This window comes from Sus scrofa, chromosome 14, assembly GCF_054392235.1.
Source record: "Sus scrofa isolate SSC_HxYL_T2T_F1_AM1 chromosome 14, Sscrofa_HxYL_maternal_Yorkshire_Landrace_v2.0, whole genome shotgun sequence".
NCBI classification, from domain to species: domain Eukaryota; kingdom Metazoa; phylum Chordata; class Mammalia; order Artiodactyla; family Suidae; genus Sus; species Sus scrofa.
In genome coordinates, this window is record NC_139396.1 from 74602338 (window position 1) to 74627800 (window position 25463).

Below are 25463 nucleotides of genomic sequence, written 5' to 3' on the forward strand. Positions count from 1 at the left end.
TTTTTCTTTATTTCCTAAGTACTATTATCTTTCATGTTAAGATGCTCAAATTTGCAGACATTCAGTACTTCAAGATTTACCAAATGTAGCAACTAATGTCTTTTCTTCTTAATTTGGTGACTAATTCAACTTATTTCAATATACTTAATAAATATTTAGAACTACCAGTGATCCATAACTTTTAGAAGAATCTTTAGAAACAATATTTTCACTTGACTACTATAGGGTGAAATACTGTTGATATATGTCTTTCCTATTTGTTTTGTATAAGTCATCAGAGAAAACAATAAAATGATGGAGTATAAGTGGTGAGTATCAAACTCTTTTTTAGGTCCTATTAAAGTGGAATGAGCAGAGTGACCAAGTTTGAAGTATTAAAAAAAAAATGGCACTGTGTATATTTTTATATAGGTCATGGTTTTTTTTTTTCAAATATCTTAGCTGATTCAACTAAGAGCTAATCTTTAATATCTGAATGGACTCATGAGCCATTTAACTGGGTAGTGGAGAAAGTTCTGGACTTTCAGTCATGTGTGTATCTATATTATTTTCAATTTAAACCTAATATACACATTTGCTGGGAGGGTGGAATCTTTCCCTTATTATATTCACAAATTTCACACTTGGGGAAGGAATTATAAAAATATTATCAGGATATTCCAAGTACTGACAAACATTTTATACAAATATTATACATAGATTAAGATGCCTTTTTTATGAATTGTTCAGTTTTTATGAAAATTAGTTTTTTTTTTATTATATGGCCTCAGCTTGCTCTAACAGCATTATCTTCCTTTTTTAAAAAAATTGCATTGTTAAGTATAAAGGAGCAAGATAAGCTATCTGGATAGAAGAGTAAAAGATCAGCCATACAACCACAGTGACTAAAGCAACTCAGAGTCCATGTTTCAGGAGTGATGAGCAAGTAGAATAATCACATTTTATAAAGAAGTTATGTCTATCTTCCAGTGATGAAATTTATGTAATGCGGAAAGAACACTATTGCAAGATCTGAATTTGAGACTATTTTTCTTGACATTTACAACTTATTTGAACGTCATTGAATTTCATCCCTAAAGGGAAAAAAATAGTATCTTTCTCAAAAGTCTATTGAAAGAAATCAGTGATGCGATTTATTTGAAAGTATTTTTAAATATTAGGAAGTAGTAACTTATCTATGTCTTTTAGCAGGTGAGTATTTGGTTCTGAGATACATTTTATTGTTCTGGTTTTACTCAAGGAAAACCTAGATGAATAATATCTCTGGGTGTGGTTTCTTGACTATGTGTAGCTTGTAATTTCATGATATGCAGTAATCTTTTAACTAGTAGAAAACAGAGTTTCTAGACTGTAATTGCAGGCACTAAGTACAAAGTCAAATTCTAACAAAAGCACTATGGGTACTTGAGTAATTTTCCTATCTAAAAATATCATTTCTGATTTATGTGTGTTGACTTTGGTATTGTGTTTAATTTATGAATTATGAAATTTGCCAAAAATAACTTTGGTAAGGCAGATGATACGTGTAGCTAAAGGATTCCTACTGATACTTTGATTATGACTCTTTGACACTAGTAACAGAACACCTGTATGAGACATATCTTGTGCCTGAATGCAGCTCTTTCCTCTGTCATCTGGCTCACTCATTGGTCTGGCTCACTATAATATTATTAAAAGCTAGGAAATATATTACAATTTTAAAAATTGAGCTACATTTGACATACATTAATTAGTTCCAAGTGTACAACATAATGATTTGAAATTCGTATATATTGCAAAACGATCACCGTAATAAGTCTAGTTAACATCTATCGCCATATACACAACAAATTTTGTGTGAGATGAGAACTTTTAAGATTTCCTTCCCTACTGACTTTTAAATATGCAATACAGTGTTATTAGCTATAGTCACCATGCTATGCATTACAGCCTATGACTTATTTTATGAAAGTCTGTAACCTTTAATCTCTTTACATTCACTTTGCCCACTCCCACCCACAGCAATCACAAATCTATTCTTTTTTTTTGTTTATGTTTCAATGCTTTTTTTTTTTTTTGCTTTTTTTTTTTTTTTTTACTTTTTTTTTTGGTAATCAATTGTTATTTCCCCAATACGTGATAGCCAAGACATGGAAACAACCCAAATGTCCATCGACAGATGATTGAATTAGGAAGATGTGGTATATATACACAATGGAATACTACTCAAGACATAAAAAAGAACAAAATAATGCTATTTGCAGCAACATAGATGGAACTGAAGACTCTTATACTGACTGAAGTAAGTCAGAAAGAAAAATACCATATGATGTCACTTATATCTGGAATCTAATATACAGCACAAATTAACCTTTCCACAAGTCTGTTCTTTATAGCTATGAGCTTGGTTTGTGTTTGATTTTGCTTTTAATTCCACAAATAAGAGAGATAATATGGTATTGTCTCTCTCTAACTTATTTCAGTTACCATAATGCTTTCAAGGTCCATTCCTGTTGTCGCAAATGGCAAGATTTTATTATTTGTTATGGCAGAATTGTGGTATGTATATATGTAATTTCTTTATCCACTCATCCATCCACGGATACTTAGATTGTTTCCATATCTTAGCTATTATAAACAATGCTGCAAAGAACATTTAGGTGCTTATATCTAAACATATATTTCAAATATAAGTATAAATATAAATTTAAAATATACTTTTCTGTGGTCAAAGTATAGGATTTAAAGGTGACTGCAAATTTAACATCAATGAACTTTCACTGTAAATAAAAGATTTCAGTGTTAAGAAAACAGGTTTGCAGAAGGAAAGGTGAAGTTGATTTAGAGAAGTACCAGTGATGTGTTTGGTAATGGAAAGGCCAAAGCAGACGAGTAATTTGGATGTTTACAAAGTCTAAGGTTTGCAACACAAACTTGGTATAGCCAGGCTCATCAGTCACTGGGTACCTCTAGTAGTAAGGAAGTTGTGCTATACTGAGTCTGTAAACAATGACTCTACTTCCTGTCATTTTACCTTCTGATAGTCCTTGCTATACATAAAATATCAGACTGCTGGAAAATGATTGGAAATACAGAAAAAAATCATACTGAATACCCAATGTGCGTAAAGCCACTATTCTAGGAGGTATATCTCAGCTTTTTTTTCTTTTTCTTTTTTTTTTTTTTTTTTACTGGCAAATTTACAACCAGATGCTTGCAGCAGACTGGCTTGTAAAGTTAATGAGAACAGACAGCTTCCCCATGTCCACTCATGGCATTTTGCAGCAGTACCGTGGAAAGATACTTTCTGAGCCAGCTGGAGATGGCACTGGTTAAATTCAATCTTTTTGTTGCATTTAAAAAACTTTGGCTGAAAGGAAAAAAAAAAAGAACAGAGAATCCCTCTGAGGGATAAGAAAACGGGAGCTAAAAGCTTATTTTTTTTGTCCTCTTTGTAAACAATTCTATGGATGGAGAAGGAGATAGTATGACAAATATCAAGAAATATTTAATGTTGGAGTCAACTTATTAATTTATTATTTAATAAACATAGCAAAAATGTGAAGTGAAATGAATCCTACAATGAACTGTTTGAATTAAATAAATCACCCTGGAGCCCTCAATATACTTGCAAGGCATGATCAAATGATATGACTGAAATAAGGTGATTCTCAAAAATTTCCTTCAGTTTTGTCTTAGTCCTATAACAAAATACTATAGACTTGGTGGCTTATAAATAACAGAAATGTATTCTCATGGTTCTGGAGACTGGAGAGTCCAAGATCCTGCACTGGCAGATTCACTGTCTGGTGAAAGCTTCATGTTATCACATGGTGGAAAGGGCAAAGGAGCTCGCTTGGGCTTCTTTTTTTTTTTTTTTTTTGTCTTTTTGCCACTTCTTGGGCCACTCTTGGGGCATATGGAGGTTCCCAAGCTAGGGGTCAAATCGGAGCTGTAGCCACTGGCCTACACCAGAACCACAGCAATGCAGGATCCGAGTTGCGTCTGCAACCTACACCACAGCTCACGGCAACACCGGATCCTTAATCCACCGAGCAAGGCCAGGGATAGAACCTGCATGGTTCCTAGTTGGATTCGTTAACCACTGAGCCATGATGGGAACTCCTGGGCTTCTTTTTTAAAGGAACTAATCCCATTCACAAAGGGTCTACTCTCGTGGTCTAATCACCTCTCAAAGGCCATATCTCTTAATATCATCACTTTGGGGGTTAGCATTTCAACATATGAATTTGGGAGGACATAAACATTCATACTATATTAATTACACTAATATAATTGGTTTCAGGAAGAAGTTTGCTTTCCCTAGGTCTGAGAATCCATTGATAAGCTGATGATCAGCTGTTACAGTTAACATATATTATTTGTATTATTCATAGCATTAATAAGCTGAAGCCTCCAAAATTTAGATATTCAGCCCCGGCTTTAACTCGACCTTAAGACTCATTTATCCAATTGCCTGTGTCTCCTTTCCACTTAATAGTAATTTTAATTTTATGATGTCCAAAGATAATTTTTGTTTTGCAGCCCTAAATCTTTCTATCTCCTAGGAGTCATTTTTATTCCTCTCTTTTCTTCATTACTCACATCCAAATCCATCAACAAGCCCTATATGCTATCTAAGACACATTCCCAGTTCAAGTTCTTGACATCTCTCTACTGATGTCACATTATTCCAGTGCCCTCTGATCTCTCATTCAGATGATGATAATGTCACCAACACAAGTAATCCTTCTGCCTCCACTATTGATCCAATACAGTCCATTTCTAACAAGACAGAGTGACCATGCTAAGTAATACATTCATTTATGCCATTCACATACTCAAAAATCTCCAATAGCTTCTCATCGATATTTAGGAAAAAAATAATACAACCTTCTCTGCAGAGCCTTCAGGCCTACATGACTGGCCCAAATTTCTAAGCACACTTCCTCCTTTCCTCCCAGAAATGTGTTCCAGCTCACCACCTTCCTTTTTTAAATCTATTTTTTATTGAGGTGTAATTGACATGTAACATCAGTTTCAAGTGTACAGCATAATGGCTTAATATTTGTGTATCATTGAGAAGTGATGACCACAATAAGTTTAGTTAATGTCCATCACTATACATACACAAAATTTTTTTTTATTGTGTTGAGAACTTTTAAGATCTACTCTCTTAGCAACTTTCAAATATGCAATAAAGTGTTATTAACTGTAGTCACCATGCTGTACATCTCTATGACTTATTTATTTTATAACTGGAATTTTATACATTTTAATATCTTTCACACATTTTGCTCATCCCTCACCCCCTACCTCTGACAACTACCCAGCTGTTCTCTGTTTCTATTTTTTTTTTTAGCTACCGCAGATAAGTGAAATCATATGGTATTTGTCTTTCTCTGCCTGAATTATTTCACTTAGCATAGGGCCCTTGAGGTCCACTGAAGTCACAAAGACAAAGTTTCATTCTTTATGATAATATTTCATTACATAAATGTGGGGTATTTCATACATATATACACCACATTTTTACCAGTTGACGGACATTTTCATATCTTGGCTATTGTAAGTAATACTTCAATGAACATGGGGTGCCTATATCTTTTTGAGCTATAGTTTTATTTTCTTTGGATAAATACTCTAATGTGGACTTGATGGATCATATGGTAGTTAAATTTTTTAATTTTTTAAGGAATCTCTATAGAATTTTCCATGGTGGCTGCACCAATTTACATTCCCACTAACAGTGTACAAGCATTCTGTTTTCTTACATCCTTGCCAATATTTGTTATTTCTTATCTTCTTGACAACAGTATTCTAACAGGTGTGAGGTGATATCTCATTGAGGTTTTGTTTTTCATTTTACTGATGATTAGTTGAGGTTGAACATCTTTTCAATTACCTCCTGATCATCGTAGGTCTTCTTTGGAAAAATGCCTATTTAGATATTCTGCTTGTGTTTTAATTGAGTTATTATTATTATTTTTGCTATTGAGTTGTATGAGTTTTTAAAATATATTTTGACTATTAATTCCTTATCAGATGCATGATTTGCAAGTATTTTCTCTCATTCAGTAGGTTGCTTTTTCATTTTCTTGATGGTTTTCCTCGCTATGTGGAAGAATTTTAGTTTAATGCAATCCCACTTGTCCACCCCCCCCCTTTTTAAGCTCACTGGCTTCTTTCTTTTTCTTGAGCAAGACTACATGATTCACTCTTTCTCACCATTCAGGTCTCTGTCCACATTTCAAAGCCTCCTTCCATAGCTTCCCAGACTCTGCTACCTATAATAGATCTTTTTTTTTTTTTTTTTTTTCTGGTTTCTGGGGTTTCAATACAATGTGTGAGGTGAAGACTCTATTTTTCCTTCTTTGTGTATGCTATGCTTTCTGTATTTGTGAATTTGTTTCTTTCATTAAATCTGAGGGATCTTTAGGCATTGTTATAGTCAGTTAAGGTAACAACATGCCTTAAACCGAGTGGCTTAAATAATATATCTCTCCATTCTGGAGACTGGGAAGTCTGAGATAAGGGTTCTAGCATGGTCAAGGTTTTGATGAGGGCATTCTTCCCAGCTTCCTTCTTGTTGTATCCTCACATGGCAGAGAGAGAGGAAGGAAGAGGGAGGGAGAGAGGAAAAGGGAGAGGGAGAGAGAGAGGGAGGGAAAGAGAGAGAGAAGGAGAGATGGAGGGAGGGAAAGAGAGAGAGGATTCACACAAGTGAGCTCTGGTCTTCTCTTTAAGGATATTAACTCTATCTGGGGCCTCATCCTCAAGACCTCATCTAAATCTACTTACCTCCCAAAGGCCTCACCTCCCAACACCACTGCATTGGGGATTAAGACTTTAATATATGAATCTTAGAAGAGGGGTGAGCACAAACATTCAGGCCACAATAGACATTATTTTTACCAATACTGTCCCTCCTACATATCTCTAGCTGCTTTTTCATGGATTATGATTGATCGCCTTTCAATCTCTCTTACATTCTACCAAGTTAATTTTAATAAGCCCAACCCCAAGTTCTAATACAAAACTATTAAAATGGAAATTTAAAGCAAAGCATATGTTTTAAGAAATTTTTACTCACAAATTTAACTAATGATGAAATGTTCATATTGGGCAATATAAAGATGAGTTCTTCATAAAAAATGCAATTGGAATTAGGTATGGTAGGAACCTATATATAGAATTAGAATTTTCTGAAGTTAAACAGACACATAAAGAAAGCTACCCGAAACAGATTTATAGAGCTCTATAAGATATAACCAGTGTAAACTCTTAGGTCAAGAACTGGAACATTTACATTCCCACCAACAGTGCAGAAGAGTTCTCTTTTCTTCACACCCCATCTAGCATTTCAGTATGGAGGTACCTTAGAAAACTATATGTAGAACTACCATATGACCCAGCAATCCTACTCTTGGGCATATATCTGGACAAAACTTTCTTTGAAAAAGATACATGCACCCTCATGTTCACACAGCACTATTCATAATAGCCAAGACATGGAAACAACCCAAATGTCCATCCACAGATGATTGGATTAGGAAGATGTAGTATATATACACAATAGAATACTACTCAGCCATAAAATAGAACAAAATAATGCCATTTTCAGCAACCTGTATGGAGCTAGAGCCTCTCATACTAAGTGACGTAAGTCAGAAAGAGAAAGAAAAATACCATACGATATCACTTATATCTAGAATCTAATATACAGCACAAATGAACCTTTCCACAGACAAGAAAATCATGGACTTGGAGAATAGACTTGTGGTTGCCAAGGGGGAGGGAGAGGGAGTAGTGTGGATTGGGAACTTGGGGTTAATAGATGTAGACTATTGCCTTTGGAATGGATTAGCAATGAGATCCTGCTATGTAGCGCTGGGAACTATGTCTAGTCACTTATGATGTGAGAAAAAAGAATGTATACAGGTATGTGTAACTGGATCACCATGCTGTACAGTAGAAAATTGACAGAACACTATAAATCAGCTATAATGGAAAAACATAAAAATCATTATAAAAAAAAGAACTAGAATATTGCCAGCATTACAGAAGATCCAAAAAAATAAATGTAAGTACTCTATATATATTGACAAATACTCTGAAGAAAGCAAATAAAGTACTGAGCTTTTCAATAAGAAGGGCATATGAGTTAGTGGGTAGATACAGGTGCATAGGTACATGCTGGGAGGAGTGATGGACAAGGTGGTGGAGGAGCAGGTAACACCTGGCTTATAACCTTGAGAAGGAGGTGATATGCAAAGTGCTGAAGAGATTTTTCTAGAGTTGCACACTGATAGAATGAAAACTACTTTCTTCACTGAATTAGGAAAGAAGAAGGAGAATATGCGCACAAGAAAGGTTAGGTTTCTAGATCTGTGGTGACATTTCTTACTCTGATGGCTCTCCTATGAGGCTAATTTATTTTGAATATGGACGGATAGGCAGAGACTACAAGTTTTAAAGAAAGAGGAGAAAATAATGAAATGATGGTGCTATAATGGTCTCAGTTATGAGAAAGTCAGCTATAAGGATAACTGGATTGTGATAACTGCCAAACTGAATTTAAGCACATTAGGTAAAAATACAATCAGCTGATCTGGGAGTACTTTTTCCCCCAGAGTTCTAGATCCTTTAAGGTTAACTTAAAGAGACGATATGTGGTAGGATTCATTTAGGTTTAGCCTTTTGACTTGAGTATAATGAAAGAAATAATGATAAGGAAGTTAAAGATTTTGCAAAGGACCATCAACAAATTGCAAAGGCAGCCTATGGAACAGGAGAAAGTATTTGTAGATCAAATATATCTAATAAGGGGTACATATCAAAGTATATAAAGAACTCATACAACTTAAAGCAAAAACCCAAAGAATCCATTTTAAAAGTGAGGAGAGGAACTGAATACATATTTTCCCAAAGAAGACATACAAATGGCCACTAGGTACATTAGAAGGTTTTCAACACCACTAATATCAGGGAAATTCAATCAAAACCACAATACCTGTTAGAATGATTATTATCAAAATGACAGAAGATAACAAGTATTGACAAAACTGTGGAGAAAAAGAAAGACTTTTGCACCATTGGTGGGAATGTAGATTGGTGCAGCCACTGTGGAAAACAGTATGGGGGTTCCTCAAGAATTTAAAAATGGGGCTATCCTAGAATCCAGCAATCCCACTCCTGGGAATTACAGTAGTTCTCTTATCTCTATGTCCCAAGACCCCAGTGGATGCCTGAAATCAAGGATAGTACCAAACCCTGTGTATACAGTATTTTCCCTATACATACGTAAAATAAGAAAATTTAATTTATAAAGCACGCATCATAAATGATTCACAAATGTAACTGATAATATTATAGAACAAATTTTAACAATATATTACAATAAGTTATGTGAATGTGGTTTCTCTCTTTCAAAATATCATCCAAGTTTAATGCTTTTTCTGTGTTAACTAAGCACTCATCACACATGGCAGCTGTAGTTTTGCAGTTTGAGGTGCAAGAGAAAAACTAGCATGGATTTCCATCTCTTTTTATTGTCTTTTTAGGGCTGCACCCATGGCATATGGAAGTTCTCAGGCTAGGGGTTGAAATGGAGCTGTAGCTGCTAGCCTACACCACAACACAGCAACGCGCCATATCTGAGCCTCACCTGTGACCTACACCACAGCTCAGGCAATGCTGGATCCTTGACCCACTGAGCAAGGCCAAAGAGTGAGCCAGCATCCTATGGATACTAGCTGGGTTCATTTTTGCTGAGCCACAAGGGGACCTCAAGGATTTCTTTCTCCCTCTTAACAATTTCACCAGTGGAAAATACATTCTTACCAGAGAACTTAGTAACCTCAGCATACCTTTTTAACTTTTCCTTATTAAGTTGAGCAAGAACTTCTGTGGGTCCTCAACAAGGGTCCTTCTGTGTGGTGTCCTTGGCGCCAATAGAAGCAGGGAAGTTTGGTTCAGAAGCATAGCAAAACAGTCCCCATTGAGGGGAGAATGGAGCGGTGTGAGCTCAGACTCCACGGCACAAGCTGGCGGGGAATAACAGCGCATGCGTGGGTGCCTGAGGGTCAGCAGGGAGGGGGCGGTGTTCTCGTGGCTCCTAATTGCAGGGCTGGGTGCAGCGCCATTTTGGACGGAGGCGTTAGGCGCCGGGCTTCCGTGTGCTCCCATGTGCAGCCCGCCAGCTGTGGTGTCACTGCTGCTGCTTTGCTCTAAGAACTCTGTTCTGAAATGCTGGATTTGAGGCCTCTGCACGTGGCACAACAAAAAAGGTTAGCCTTTATTTTATTACCCAGATTCTATTTCTATCCCCTGAGAATTGTTAACGGAGCTTTGCCGTGAGGCTTTCACCTTTTCAGTTAAGGGAAATGCTTTTCGGCTTCTCTTGGGCAGCTGCGAATTGCCAGTGTCCCTGCTCTTGTGTTTTCAGGCCATTCAGTAAAATAAGTGTTACTTGAACACAAGCCCTGTGATACTGTGAAAGACCAAAGACGTTCTGATAACCCAGCTGCTGCTAAGTGACTAAGGGGCGAGCTGTGTGGACAAAGGGGTGGAGCGGGATGGCGGAAAAACCCAGAATGCCGCTCAAAACAGCATGCAATGGTTCATTTTTGGAATTTTCTATCTAATTTTTTTCTGACCATGGTTGTCTGAGGGTAACTGAACTGAAGAGTTCAGTTCATGGATAAGGAGGAACTGTTGCATGTTCATAGGAAGTAAAAGTAGGATCTTAAGGAATCTGCATGCCCGTGTTTATTCATAGCAGCATTCTTTATAGTAGCCAGGATATGGAATCATCTTAAGTGTCTGTGAATGGATGGGTGGATTAAGATGTGGTGTGTGTGTGTGTGTGTGTGTGTGTGTGTGTGTGTGTGTGTGTGTGTGTATATAAAACAGAACATTTTTCAGCCGCAAGAAGTATATCCTGCCATTTCAACACCATAGATGGCCTTTGAGGGCTTTATGCTAAATGAGGTAAGTCAGGCAGAAAGACAACCATACAAATGAGTATGAGCTCACTTACATGTGAAATCTTAAAAAAAAAAAATCTTATAGAAATGAGGTAAGAATTGCGGTTATCAGGGCCTGGGGATGGGGAGAAAGGAGAGATGTTGGTCTAAGAACACAAACTTCACTTATAAGATGAATTAGTTCTGGGGATGCTAATGTACGGGATGGTGACTGTAATTAATAATACTGTGTTATATACTTGAAAGTTGCTGAGAGGAGTTCCTGTTGTGGTGCAGTGGAAACGTATCTGACTAGTATCCACGAGGATTTGGGTTTGATCCCTGGCCTTGCGCTGTGGGTCGGGGATCTGCGTTGCTGTGAGCTGTGGTATAGTTTGCAGATGCAGCTTGGATCTTGCATTGCTGTGGTATAGGCCAGCAGCTGTAGCTCCAATTCGACCCCTAGCCTGGGAACTTCCATATGCCATGGGTGCATCCCTAAAAAGCTCAAAAAAAAAAAAAAATGTTGCTGAGAAAGTAAATTTTATTTAGTAAATTGGTAATTATGTGATATGATAGCAGTTGTTAGCTAAAGCTGTGGTGGTAATAATTTTACAATATGAAGAGATACATGCGCTTTACAACTTAAACTTATACAATGTTATATGTCAATTATATCTCAGTAAAACTGGGAAAAAAGATTTTTCAAAGGAGCAATTGTAATTACTGCTCTTAGATCTTTTACATGGATATATTTAATTTTGTTTCCCATTGGATGTATTTATACATATTGACATCATTCTCATAAATTTTTATTGAGTTCCCTTTATATGCCAGTCCCCGTTCTAGAGCCTAACAATTCATCATTGAACAAAATAGAAAAAAAATTCCTGCCGTCAAGGAACATCCACTCTATATTGGTATTCACACATATTTTATGAGTTTGTAAGTTCTTGCCATCTGGTTGTGGTTATCTCTGGCTATTTTGCTTAGTTTCACACATACAAAATGGCGTAGACTAAGTGGTCATTGTCAATTTCTATAATTTATGTCAGTCTTAGAGCAGAGCCATATATACAGAATCCTGTGTAAAAGCTGGCATCTGAGTCCTACCTATTTATGTATTGTGAATGGTATACCTAATCTCATTTTTTTTCTTAACATGTATTTTATGTACTCTTTCTGGTATTCCTTGATGTTACTACTGCTTGGTGAATGACTTCTATTGTTCAAATTTGTCTAAAATTAAGACTTTCTGTGAAAAATTTATTTTCATAAATTGTCTTCCTATTTCTTTCCTTTCTTTCTCATTTCCTTTCGTGCCTTGCTCCCTCTCTTCTTTCTCCCTTGATTTGTTGAAAACCTGTTATAATCCAGTTCAAGTTATTTACCTAAATTTAGCTAAATATAGCTAAATTTATATATGAGCCTATTATGCTATGTGTTGTGTCTTGCTTGTTGGCTTGGTTTTCAGTCTTTTCCACTGCCCAGTAAGCTCTTTATAGACTGAGATTGTACTGTAGACATCTTTTGATCCTTAATACATTGTACATTGCCTAAAACTTAGTAAGCACTCAATCGATTTTAAATCAACAAACAGATGAATTAATATGTTAGGCATATTGTGGAAGATATTGAATGTCAGCACAAGGAGACTAGATTTTTGTCCTTTCTTGTTTTAGGTCATGATAATTCTGGGTTGCAAAATTTAGGGAAGTTATGTGAGAAGGAGTGGTGTCTGAGTAGGGCCTGGCCAAGTAGACTTAGATGCTTGCCAAAGAAACAGGAAACAGAGAATGGTATTCCTGGCATAGGTAATAGCCTGTGCCAAGCTGCAGAGTTAAGAATCAATACAGTGTGTTAGGGAATTCTAAGTAGTCTGTGTTGCTGTAAGATACATTGTGAGGTGGATTATACAGGAGAGGAGATGGAGAGGTAGGCAGGAGCAGAATAGGGGCAATGGCATTTAGGCAGAAAACCTTGTAATTTGAAGCCTTAACAGCCTTCATCATCCCTGCAGCCAGCTCATCTTTATAGAGATTTCTACATGAATAGGCAATGACCTGCCAAGACAAGCATGGAATCCAACCAGAGGGCAAAATGAAGCAAAATCAGCCAGTCCTGAGAGCTGACTTCTAGCTAGTCACCAATAAAAGACAATCAATTCCCAGTGAAGAGAGTTTGGCAGTAAACCAGAGAACACCTTGGTGACATATGCAGATATTTTGTCATTGGTTGTACATATTTCTATCTTGTTTAGCCATTCAGCATGTGGATACATATTTCAAATATAGATGTATTTTAGTTCCTCACAGATACTTGCTTGTCACATGCTAGAAGTACATCATAACAATGAATATGAAGAAACTTATTAAAAATACTTGAAATGGGATAGATCTAATCAACTGCCATCACAGTAAACACCTGGTTGAGGCTACCAGCTATATCATTGAGTTCACTTGGACACATTTTTAACTGAGCTGCTGCATTTACTAGCTACACAGCAATAATAAGGACACAGTTTTAGACCTTTAAGAGCTTACTAAGTTTACAGATGCTATCCAAGTGTTTTCTAATGGGGACTGTCTCTAATTTGGGTATCATCTGAGAAGAAGATGCAGAATGGTTTAGGCAGTGATTGAGTTTAGAAACAAAGACTTGGAGTTCCCTGGTGGCCCAGTGGGTGAAGGATCTGACCTTGTCACTGCTTTGGTTGTGGGTATGGTCTCTGGCCTGGAACTTCTGCATGCCACAGGCACACCAAAAAAAGGGGAGTCTGTCATAAAAACTGACAGCTTGTTAGTTTGAGCCTCTTTAATATTTATTTGAAAAGTGCTCACCTGTTTACAGGCTAGGCCTTGGCTGACATCCAGGATCCTAGATTCCAAGAGAGTTTCCACCATTCTCTGGTTAGAATGACTTTTTGTGTCCAAACAGTTTGTTCAAAAAAAAATCATTTATGCTGAACATCTGCCTTCCGTTTGGGAGTTTGACATTTTAGTATGCATTGGGCAGAGGATGCCAACATGAACAACCCCCAGTAAAATCCCTGGGCACTAAATTTCTAATGAGCTTCCCTGGTCAACAGCATTTCACAAGTGCCATGAATTGCTGGAGGCATCAAGTGTGCCCTGGGAGAGGACTCTTGCAAACTTGCTCTTGGGTTACTCTGGAATTTGCCCCATGTGCCCTTTACTCTAGCTGACTTTCCTTTGTATCCTTCACTGTAATAAACCACAGCTGTGAGTAACACAGTATGTTGAGTAAGGGAGTCCTCCTTTTGAATACTGGTCTGGGAGACTCTGACGCAACACCAACAAAACCTAGTTGTTATTGTTAACAGAATTAACAGATTTAAAAAAAATTATTGGAGTGTGGTTGATTTACAATGTCGTATTAGTTTCTGGTGTATAGCAAAGTGAATCAGTTATACATACACACATATCAATTCTTTTTTTCCCATTAGGTTATTACAGAACATTGAGCAGACCTCCCTGTGCTATACAGTATATCCTTATTAGTTTATTTTTATTTATTTATTTATTTTTGTCTTTTTTTAGGGCCATACCATAGCATATAGAGGTTCCCAGGCTAGGGGTTGAATCAGAGCTGCAGTTGCCGGCCTAGACCACAGCCACAGCAATGCCGGATCCAAGCTGTGTCTACAACCTACACCAGAGCTCACAGCAATGTGGGATCCTTAACCCACTGAGCAGCGCCAGAGATTGAACCCACATTCTCATGGATACTAGTCGGGTTTGTTACCATTGAGCCCTAACAGGAACTCCCAAGTTTATTTTATATATACAAGTGTGTATGTGTTAATCCCATCCTCCCAATTTATCCCTCCCACTAACAGTTTCCCCTTTGGTAACCATAAGTTAGATTTCAGAAATGAAAGGTTTTTTTGACACTTGACAATAAGCAAGTGTAATGTGCTGTGTTAAAAGCAAGAAAATTATATGATCATTTGGATAGATGCAAAAAATGTGTTTGAATATTTTAATACCCAGTTATGATTTTTAAAATATTCTTAGCAAATATGAATAGAAAAAATTTCCTTCTGCTAGAAGGTATCAACATTGAAATTAACAGTAAACTTCATACTTAATACTGAAATATTGAAACTTACTTCCCTAAGACAGTGAAACAGTTCTTTGTTCATTTTCAAGAAAGTAACATAAGAAAAAAATGTATACAAATTGGAAGCAAGTATATTTGTTATTCATAAATGACATGAATGTATACACAGAAAATTTTAAAGATAAGCAGAAGATGATGTATTAGAATATGTAAATGAATATAACAAGGTCACTAGATATGAGATCATTATGTAAAATCAATGTACTTCTAGATCTAATAATGAACATTCGGAAAATAAAGTTTTAAAAATATGATACTATTTCCAGTTAACTAAACATTTTCAAAAACTAAAACAGAAGTAAATCTAACAAAATATGTTCAAAAATTTCTGTTGCTGAATAACAGTTACCACAAATGTGTTATCTTAAAGTAACACAAATTTATTAGCTTACAATTCTATTGAAAGCTGTATACACATTGCTGGTTTCTTTGCTAATGGTACCAAGAAGGCCAAAATCGAGGTGTCAGGTGGGATTTTTTTTGTCTGGAATCTCTAGAAGAAAACACATCTCTAAGCTCATTTTTTTTGTTGGCAGAGTTCAGTTCATTGTGGTTATAGGACTGAGACTCCCATTTTACCACTGGCTGGCAGCCAGAACCCATTCTCAGCTTCTAGAGGCCGCACACATTATCTTGCCACATGGACCCATTCAAACCTGAAGCCAGCTTTGAATCTATTACTTTCTTATTTTCTGACTTCCAGATCCTGATTTAAACATCTGGTGTTACTAGGTCAGTCCCATCCGAATGATCTCTCTATTTTAATGTCAAGTGATTAGGGACTTTAATTGCATCTACAAAATCTCTCTTGTCATACAATGTAACAGAACCACAGGAATTATTTTTCATTATATATGAAGATTTTGTCCACATTCATAGGGAGGAGATTATATACAAGGTCAAAGTTCATTGAATTTTGCCTACTATAGGCCTCCATGGAAAAACCATAAGACATTACTTTGAGGAATTAAGGGAGAAAAAATAGGAGAAATAGACTATGTTTATAAAAAGAAATAATCTGTGTTAGAAATCATCAGTTCTTTCAAGTTGATCTGTAATTAGTTGATTTTTTGTTGTTGTTAGTTTAATCACAATTAAAATCACATTGGATCTACTAACTCCCAAATCCTAGTCCATCCCACTCCCTCCCACTCCTCCTTGGCAACCACAACTCTATTATCCAAGTTCATGAGTTCATTTCTTTTCTTTTTTTTCTTTTATTTTTTTTATAATTTTTTTTTATTTTCCCACTGTATAGCAAGGGGGTCAGGTTATCCTTACATGTATACATTACAATTACATTTTTCCCCCACCCTTTCTTCTGTTGCAACAGGCGTATCTAGACAAAGTTCTCAATGCTATTCAGCAGGATCTCCTTGTAAATCTATTCTAAGTTGTGTCTGATAAGCCCAAGCTCCCGATCCCTCCCACTCCCTCCCCCTCCCATCAGGCAGCCACAAGTCTCTTCTCCAAGTCCATGATTTTCTTTTCTGAGGAGATGTTCATTTGTGCTGGATATTAGATTCCAGTTATAAGTGATATCATATGGTATTTGTCTTTGTCTTTCTGGCTCATTTCACTCAGTATGAGATTCTCTAGTTCCATCCATGTTGCTGCAAATGGCATGATGTCATTCTTTTTTATGGCTGAGTAGTATTCCATTGTGTATATATACCACATCTTCCGAATCCAATCCTCTGTCGATGGACATTTGGGTTGTTTTCCATGTCCTGGCTATTGTGAATAGTGCTGCAGTGAACATGGGGGTGCACGTGTCTCTTTTAAGTAGAGTTTTGTCCAGATAGATGCCTAAGAGTGGGATTGCGGGGTCATATGGAAGTTCTATGTATAGCTTTCTAAGATATCTCCAAACTGTTCTATTCAGCAAGCATTGCTGGGAAACCTGGACAGCTGCATGCAAAGCAATGAAACTAGAACACACCCTCACACCATGCACAAAAATAAACTCAAAATGGCTTAAAGACTTAAATATACGACAGGACACCATCAAACTCCTAGAAGACAACATAGGCAAAACACTCTCTGACATCAACATCATGAATATTTTCTCAGGTCAGTCTCCCAAAGCAATAGAAATTAGAGCAAAAATAAACCCATGGGACCTCATCAAACTGAAAAGCTTTTGCACAGCAAAGGAAACCCAAAAGAAAATAAAAAGACAGTTTTCAGAATGGGAGAAAACAGTTTCAAATGATGCAACTGACAAGGGTTTAATCGCTAGAATATATAAACATCTTTTATTTTTTAAATAATGATTTTTATTTTTTCCATTATAGCTGATTTACAGTGTTCTGTCAATTTTCTACGTATAGCAAGGTGACTCAGTTACACATGCATGTATATATTCTTTTTTCTCACATTATCCTACTCCATCATAAGTTGACTAGTTATAGTTCCCAGGGATATACAGCAGGATCTCATTGCTTATCCATTACAGGCAATAGTCTGCATCTATTAACCCTGAATTCCCAATCCATCCCACTCCCTCACCCCTGGCTACCACAAATTTGTTCTCCAGGTCCATGATTTTCTTGTCTGTGGAAAGGTTCATTTGTGCTGTATATTAGATTCCAGATATAAGTGATATCATATAGTATTTCGCTTTCTCTTTCTGACTTACTTCACTCAGTATGAGAGTCTCTACTTCTATTCTTGTTGCTGCGGATGGCATTATTTTATTCTATTTTATGGCTGAGTAGTATTCCATTGTGTATATATACTACATCTTCCTAATCCAGTCATCTGTGGATGGACATTTGGGTTGTTTCCATGTCTTGGCTATTGTGAATAGCACTGCAGTGAACATACAGTATCTTTTTCAATGACAGTTTTGTCTGGATATATGCCCAAGAGTGGGGTTGCTGGGTCAAATGGGAGTTCTATATTTAGTTTTCTAAGGTACTTCCAAGCTATTTTCCATGGTGGTTGTACCAATTTACATTCCCACCAACAGTGCAGTAGGTGTTTTTTTTCCACACCCTCTCCAGCATTTGTTATTTGTTGACTTGTTAATGATGGCCATTCTTACCAGCGTGAGGTGGCACCTCATTGTAGTTTTGATTTGCATTTCTCTAATAATTAGTGATGTTGAGTATTTTTTCATATGCCAGCTGGCCATCTGTACATCATCATTGGAGAAATGTCTATTCAGGTCTTCTGACCATTTTTTTTTTTTTTTTTTTTTTTTGCTCTTGAGTTGTATAAATTGTATATTTGAGAGATTAAGCTCTTGTCAGTTGCATTATTTGAACTATTTTCTCACATTCCGTTGTTTGTCTTTTTGGTTTTTTTTTTTTTTAATGGTTTCCTTTGCTGTGCAAAAGCTTGTCAGTTGATTAGGTCTCATTGGTTTATTTTTGCTTTTATTTCTGTTGCCTTGGGAGACTGACCTAAGAAAATATTTGTATGGTTCATACCAGAGTGTGTTTTGCCTCTGTTCTCTTCTTGGAGTTTGATGGTGTGTGGTCTTATATTTAAGTCTTTAAGCCATTTTGGGTTTATTTTTGTGCATGATGTGATGGTGTGTCCTAGTTTTATTGATATACATGTGGCTGTCTAGTTTTCCCAGCACCACCTGCTGAAAAGACTGGTTTTTTCCCATTTTAGATTCTTGCATCCTTTGTTGATGGTGAATTGACCGTAGGTTTCTGGGTTTATTTTGGAATTCTCTACTCTGATCCATTGGTCTGTATGTCTGTTTTGGTACCAGTACCACACCATCTTGATTACTGTAGTTTTGTAAATATTGTCTGAAGTCTGGGAGAGTTATGCCTCCTGCTTGATTTTTGTTCCTCAGAATTGCTTTGGCAATTTTGGGTCTTTTGTGGTTCCATATACATTTTTGGATTGTTTGTTCTAGTTCTGTGAAAAATGTCATGGTTAATTTGATAGGGATTGCACTGAATCTGTAGATTGCTTTGAGTAGTATGGCCATTTAACAGTATTAATTTTTCCAACCCAGGAGCATGGACTATCTTTCCATTTCTTTGAATCCTTGTTAATTTCCTGGATTAATGTTTTATAGTTCTCAGCACATAATTCTTTTTTTTCACCTCCTTAGTCAGGTTTATTCTTAGGTATTTAATTTTTGGGGGTGCAATTTTAAAAGGTATTGGATTTTTATATTCATTTGCTAATATTTTATTGTTATTATTCAAAAATGTAGCCAATTTTTGAATGTTTATCTTGTTTCCTGATCCTTTGCTGAATTCATTGATCAGTTCAAGAAGGTTTTGTGTGGAGGCCTTAGGATTTTTGCTATGTGGTATCATGTCATCTTCATGCAGTCACAATTTTACCTCTTTTCTTTCAATTTGGATACCTTTTCTTTTGTTTGTTTGATTGCTGTGGCTAGGATCCTGCTGTATAGCACAGGGAACTATATCTAGTAACTTGTGATGGAACATGATGGAGGATAGTGTGAGAAAAATAATGTGTATATATAATCATATATATACATGTTTATATGTATATATGTGTGTGTATATATGTGTGTGTATATATATGTATGACCAGATCACTTTGTTGTGCAGCCGAAATTGACAGAACGTTGTAAATCAACTGTAATAGGAAAAACAAAAAGCTTAAAAAAGTTACATTGGAGAATGGAAAACGATTCATTTGAAAATTTATTGATAAGTATGAATGCAAAAGAATACTATATATTCTATAATATAATCTTTAAAAACAAAGTTGGAGAACTTACACTAACAAAAACCTTTTCTTATTACAAAGATATACTAATACAATGTTGATAGGGAAATAGACCAATGAATAGAATAGATGTTTCAACAACAGTTCCACACATATTTTAAACATTTGACTTATGACAAAGGAAAACTCTAGAATGAGGAAAAAAAGTTTTTATAAAATGGTACAGTGTAAGCTGGATTCCATTTGAAAAAAAATAACAAAGTAATCTTGTTCACTTTTCACACTATACCAAAAGAAAAAAAGTCTGTTTTAGGTTAGCTGTAATGCTGTTGAAGATGAGATGTGGCATAATATCATTTGCAGAATAAAATTGTTAAAACTTTTAAGAAAACTGTTTGGCAGCATTTAGTAAAGCTGAACTTATGCCTAACCTAAATTTCAGCAATGCTTCTCCTGAATAAAAGCCAGCAGAAATGTGTTTAAATGTATACATAGGCACATACAAATATGTTCACAGCAGCATTATCAAAATAGTTCCATACTGAAAACCACCAAGTAGTCTATTGACATAAGAATGCATAAATAAATTGTAGTATATCTACAAAATCAAGTATTATGTCACGATAAATATGAACAAAAATATGTACACAAATACTAGATAAATCTCAAATATATAAAGTGAAAAAAGCCCAGTCATTAAAGATCACATACTGTATAAACTGTCCTTATTTTATTAAAGATAGTGAGCTGAAGAAACCTAACACATCCTGTGTTCTTACCATGGGGATAACTGTAATTATAGTGATAACTGAATAACTAAATATAGTGATAACTAACTTTTCAAAGAAAATTTGAAAATACATTGACATATCGCATAAAGAAAATCCAGAGAAAAAATTTTTTTAAAAAATATGCATTACATAGTGACATTGAGGAAATTCAAAACCAATCATGTCAAAGGATGTTTAAAGTGAGTTCTAACAAATATATAACATTTTGGGGTATTTTAAACATTCCAGTTCCCTTGTGCCCACACCCACTAGAGATTACTTGGCCTATTTTTAGAAAAAAAATTAAAACTTTAAAAATCTTTTTGAAAATCAATTAAGACATGCCAGTATTGTGTAATAGTAAGCTGGGAAGAAAACCATTAAATTGTATATGGTTCTAAATAAATCCTTCCCTATCTGTGTGTGGTTTCCTAATCTGCAATTAGTAAAGATGTATGTGTATTTTTCTATTTCTTAAATACTGATACAATCTAGCCAAAGACAGATGACCTCAGTTTAATATTAAGCACTTGGGGACATTTGAGCATACTCAGAAGCCTCACCAGACTTTCCTAGCCTGAGTGGAATTTGATTTGCCTTCCAGAGAAATGAAGCAGTTGGACCAAATGATGCTTAAGATTCTTCTGTTTCTAATATTCTGTGTCTCTCTTTCGCTGCTTCTAACTGACAGCTGATTCATGATACAATCACTTAAGTAGTTCTTTGGCATTCCAGAATCAAAAAGCTATGAAAGCATAACTAATATAACATCTTACATTATTATTTTTTCATGTTTTTTCTTCCCTATCCTTTCCTTAAGTTTGTAGCCAAAGGCATTTTCTCACTGAGGCAATTTTACTCCCTTTGTATCCTGCTGAACCAGAAGAGAGATAGCCCTTTCCAAAGTAGATATACATTGAACAGATCGTTCTCTTGTTCTTTTCTTTTGTCAGGCAATATAATGACTTATATCATTTTGAAATCTCAGGTGTTAATTATTGACATGTGAAATTGTCCAGAGAGCACAGAGGAGTTTTAATTTTTATTTTCTCCTCAGAGGTTGCCTGTATTCGTAATATATATACAGGTGGCTGCTGCTGCTGTTGTTGTTGCTTTGTAATAGTATCCAATTTCCATTGCTCTAAGGGTGGGGTATGGGGAACACTTGTGGAGGTGTCTTGACTAAGTCAACTGGCATAAAAATTATTTCAAGCTGAAGGCATTTGAGTTCCTAAAATCCCTGACCTTAAATGCAGAAACTCCAAAACAATGCAAATGTCATATATTCTTTCCCCACAACTTCAGTCTTCTCAAAGATGAGAAATCAGCGCTGCAACCAGATGTTGTCACAAACCTATCACATCTCCCATCTATTCTTGTAAGGGCCCATTTGTACGTCCAAAGGTCATTTGTTTTTCTGGAAGTGCCCTTTCTTCCTGCTTTAAGTAAATCATTTGTTCTAAGCCCTTCCTGACCCCCTGTTAAGATAGTATATAAACCCCAAATTCTAATCTCCTCATTGAGTTACATTTCTCAGGGCATATATGCATAATTAAATCTTCTTTTTTCCTTTGCTAATTTACTGACAATTTAATTTGCAGGCCCCAAGTTGCTGAACCTAAGAAAGTAAAGGAAAAATTTGTTCTCTTCAGCACTTGCTGTCTGGTGGGTCTTTTGCTTATTAGGCAACAACTTGGCAAATCTGCAATATCAATACCTGGAGTTCATTTCTTTGGAAACTTTCAGCTTCTTCAGAGATGAATCTTCAAATTTTAGGTCTTACAAGCATATCCTGGAGAGGAGAGAGCCGGGGCAAGATGTCTCATGGTTCATTAGGGTGTCTTTCACTTAATCCCCCTGCTTTCATGCCTGTGCTTACTCCTCTCCATCAAGTTCTCTTTTACTAAGCCCAGAGCCTTTCTGGTTAAATTTTTATAAAAATTAAATGTACGATGGACCTCCTGTGGGAGCAAGAGTTAGTTGGCTTACACACTGCTATTTGTAGAATGCTGGTTCTCCAACTTTTCTATGCTGACATTCTCTTTATTTTGGAGAGGTTATACTTTTTTCATTTCTGTATTGTACTTTTAGTGAGATTTCAGAATGAAATGAGATAAATGTATGTGAGGATTCCTCCATGTTTAACTGTATTAGCTGTGGTGATTGTGAGCAAGTTGGCCAAAGCCACCTCCTTTTTTTTTTTTTTTTTTTTTTTTTTTAATTTGGTTTATGATTTAGGTGAAATTTGAGAAGCTAGTGAAAAACTGTGAGAAACTTTGAAGCAAATGAAAAGATTAGTGGGTATCTTCAAAAGAAAACTAGGCACCTGAGTTTGTGATTCTGTGGAATCTCTGGGCCTTCCATTGATCTCTTCTGTAAATTGTCAAGTGCTGATATCGTGATGACAGAAATTCAAATTTCCTTTGAGATAGGGTTGATTATTACCGTGTTAATCTTGTCCAGCCTTATATGTTTAGGAAACTTATGTCAGCATTTCTGATTGCCCAACTATGTGTTTGCTCTTTGGATTCTCTTTTGAACACCTTGTAACATATTCCTATTCCCTACATTTAATGATTTAATATTTGATGTGTGTCTACTTCAGATATTGTGTCATTATTTTATCTTTTAAAAATTATTCTTTAACAATATGAAGTGTATAAGATATGAAGTCCTAGAAAAATAGTTTTTATTATTACTTTTTTTTATTTGTTTTTTTGGCTGCACCTGTGGCATGCAAAAATTCCCAGGCCAGGTATCAAATCTGAGCCACAGCAGTGACAACACTGAATCCTTAACTGCGAGGCCACTAGGGAGCTCCTATTATGGTTTTATAACAGTGAAATTATAGTTTTATATTTCAGTTTGCAAAGAGGAAACATTACTTAAGCAATTGTGACTATGTAATGGCTAAAATAAACAAAGATAAAGGAGGATTAATATAACATAGAAGAAGCTTTATCGTGGAGACATTATGTCAATGTCCTAAACTTGGTAACCAGATAGATTTCATTTAAAAATGCAGACTTCTAATTTCTGAGGGCATGATATGGAAGGGCCAAACAATTTCTTTATGACTCAGTTTTCTCAAGTGCAAATAAAAATCACTTCAAATAATTGGGAGGATTAAATAAAATAATCTATATACATTATTTAGCAGAGTGCCTATTATATAGTAAGCATTAAAAAACAGATACCAGGAGTTCCTGTCATGGCTCAGTGGTAATGAACCTACCCAGTATCCATGAGGATGTGGGTCTGATCCCTAGCCTTGCTCAGTGGGTTAAGGATCTTGCATTGCCGTGAACTGTGGTATAGGAGGCAGATGTGGCTCGGATCCTGCGTTTCTGTGGCTGTGGCCAGCAGCTACAGCTCTGATTTGCCGCCTAGCCTGGGAAACTCCATATGCCATGGGTGCAACTCTAAATAAATAAAAGACAAAAAAACCCCCACAAAACCCAAAACAGATACCAGATATCTGTGCTCAGAGATATGGGAAATTAATAGAATTATTACAAATAACCCTGGTAGATTTTAAAGATAAAGTGTTTTTAATATTTGAAAATTTCTTCTAGTATGTAACAAATATGATTAATGGCACTGTATCCTTCTATATTATCAAAATACTATGAATCTTTTGCACCAAGAGGAAATTAACTATTAGGTTGAGAGGTGTTTTTTGTTGGAAAGTTAATACTTAGAACAATTGCTGTTGTTTTTAAAAAGTAATTTTTATATTACATACTTGCTACTTTTGATCATTTCCATGAAAGATTATAATAATTTTCCCTTTTCGTGCAAGGCCCTTGAGCATTTTTTCTGTTCTCATTAAAACTCCTCTCATTCTTTCCTCTTAAATTTCTTCTTTCTTTTATATATATTGACCTTGAGCAATGATAATAGCTACTGCCTGTGAGAGGAAAAATACCATGAGCCATTCTTTCTTCTCACTGAAAGGATTTTAGAGACTGCCAATACTGCTACTGGTGATAATAGTTGTGAAGGTGTTTTAGCTAATGAAGCATGGCCATAGACTCAAGACATTCTTATACTGATTCCTGAGAAACAGGTTGCTCTTAACTATTAAAGTCTCATTTACTATTGTTAAAACTGTAAACACTTAACCCCCTTTTTTACTAAAAAATGTCTGATTGATTTTATAATAATTTACAGCTAAAAGACGGTAAGAATGGATCTGAGGAGAAGATAAGAACATGAAGAGAAAATTGTGAAATTTTTACTTGTTCCCTATTTGATAAATAGTTTGTTTTGGAGGGAGATTGGAACGAGAATATTATGGGTTACTGCTAATAATTTCAATGGTTTCTATTTAACTGGTTGTTCCCATTACTGCAAATAAGACAAAATGGACCATTTTACCTCTGTCTTGATGTATGAATTCTATAAAAAGAAAAACCAAAAAAGGTGAGGACAATGCAAGGGGACAATGGAAATGAAAGCATTATCTATAACAGTAGTTTTATTTAGAGTAATACTAAAATAATATTTGCTCTGAATGGTTCTTGAAGAACTGAAGAAAAGGTAGATAGCTTGAGATACAAATGAAATATGAGGATTGATATTCAGAAAAGAAACTAACTTTTTAAAATGACTACATATTGTCAACATGTTTCCTCATTCACTGTTCATAATAAAAACTATTCTCTACCCCATTCCACCTCCATTTTTCTTTTTTGATGAGAACACTGAGACAAATAATGTTTAAAAGAATTGCTTCAGGTAACCCAACAAACAAACGGCAGAGCTGGCATTTCAGCTTAGCCTTGCATGGTTTTAAAAACAAAAGTACTTCCTAGAGTACATGTCAACTTAAAATGGGAAAACAATGTAGGCAAGCCTTTAGCTTGGCATGAAAATGAAAGGCATGAAACACTTAGAAGCCAAAAGAATGAGTGAGATAGTTGTGTTT

The 25463-nt window shown here is 35.7% G+C and overlaps 2 long non-coding RNA genes across 2 annotated transcripts in view; one reads left to right on the plus strand and one right to left on the minus strand.

Annotated features, from left to right (window-relative positions):
* Positions 1-10037, minus strand: part of LOC146396788 (uncharacterized) — a 107245-nt gene extending 97208 nt beyond the window's left edge. The window contains exon 1 of the long non-coding RNA XR_014827824.1: positions 9849-10037. This is a non-coding gene — a long non-coding RNA (uncharacterized LOC146396788). The remainder of the gene's footprint in view (positions 1-9848) is intronic.
* Positions 10038-10111: 74 nt separating this feature from the next.
* The window catches only part of LOC106505993 (uncharacterized), a 63683-nt gene continuing 48331 nt past the window's right edge, over positions 10112-25463 (plus strand). The window contains exon 1 of the long non-coding RNA XR_002338633.2: positions 10112-10268. This is a non-coding gene — a long non-coding RNA (uncharacterized LOC106505993). The remainder of the gene's footprint in view (positions 10269-25463) is intronic.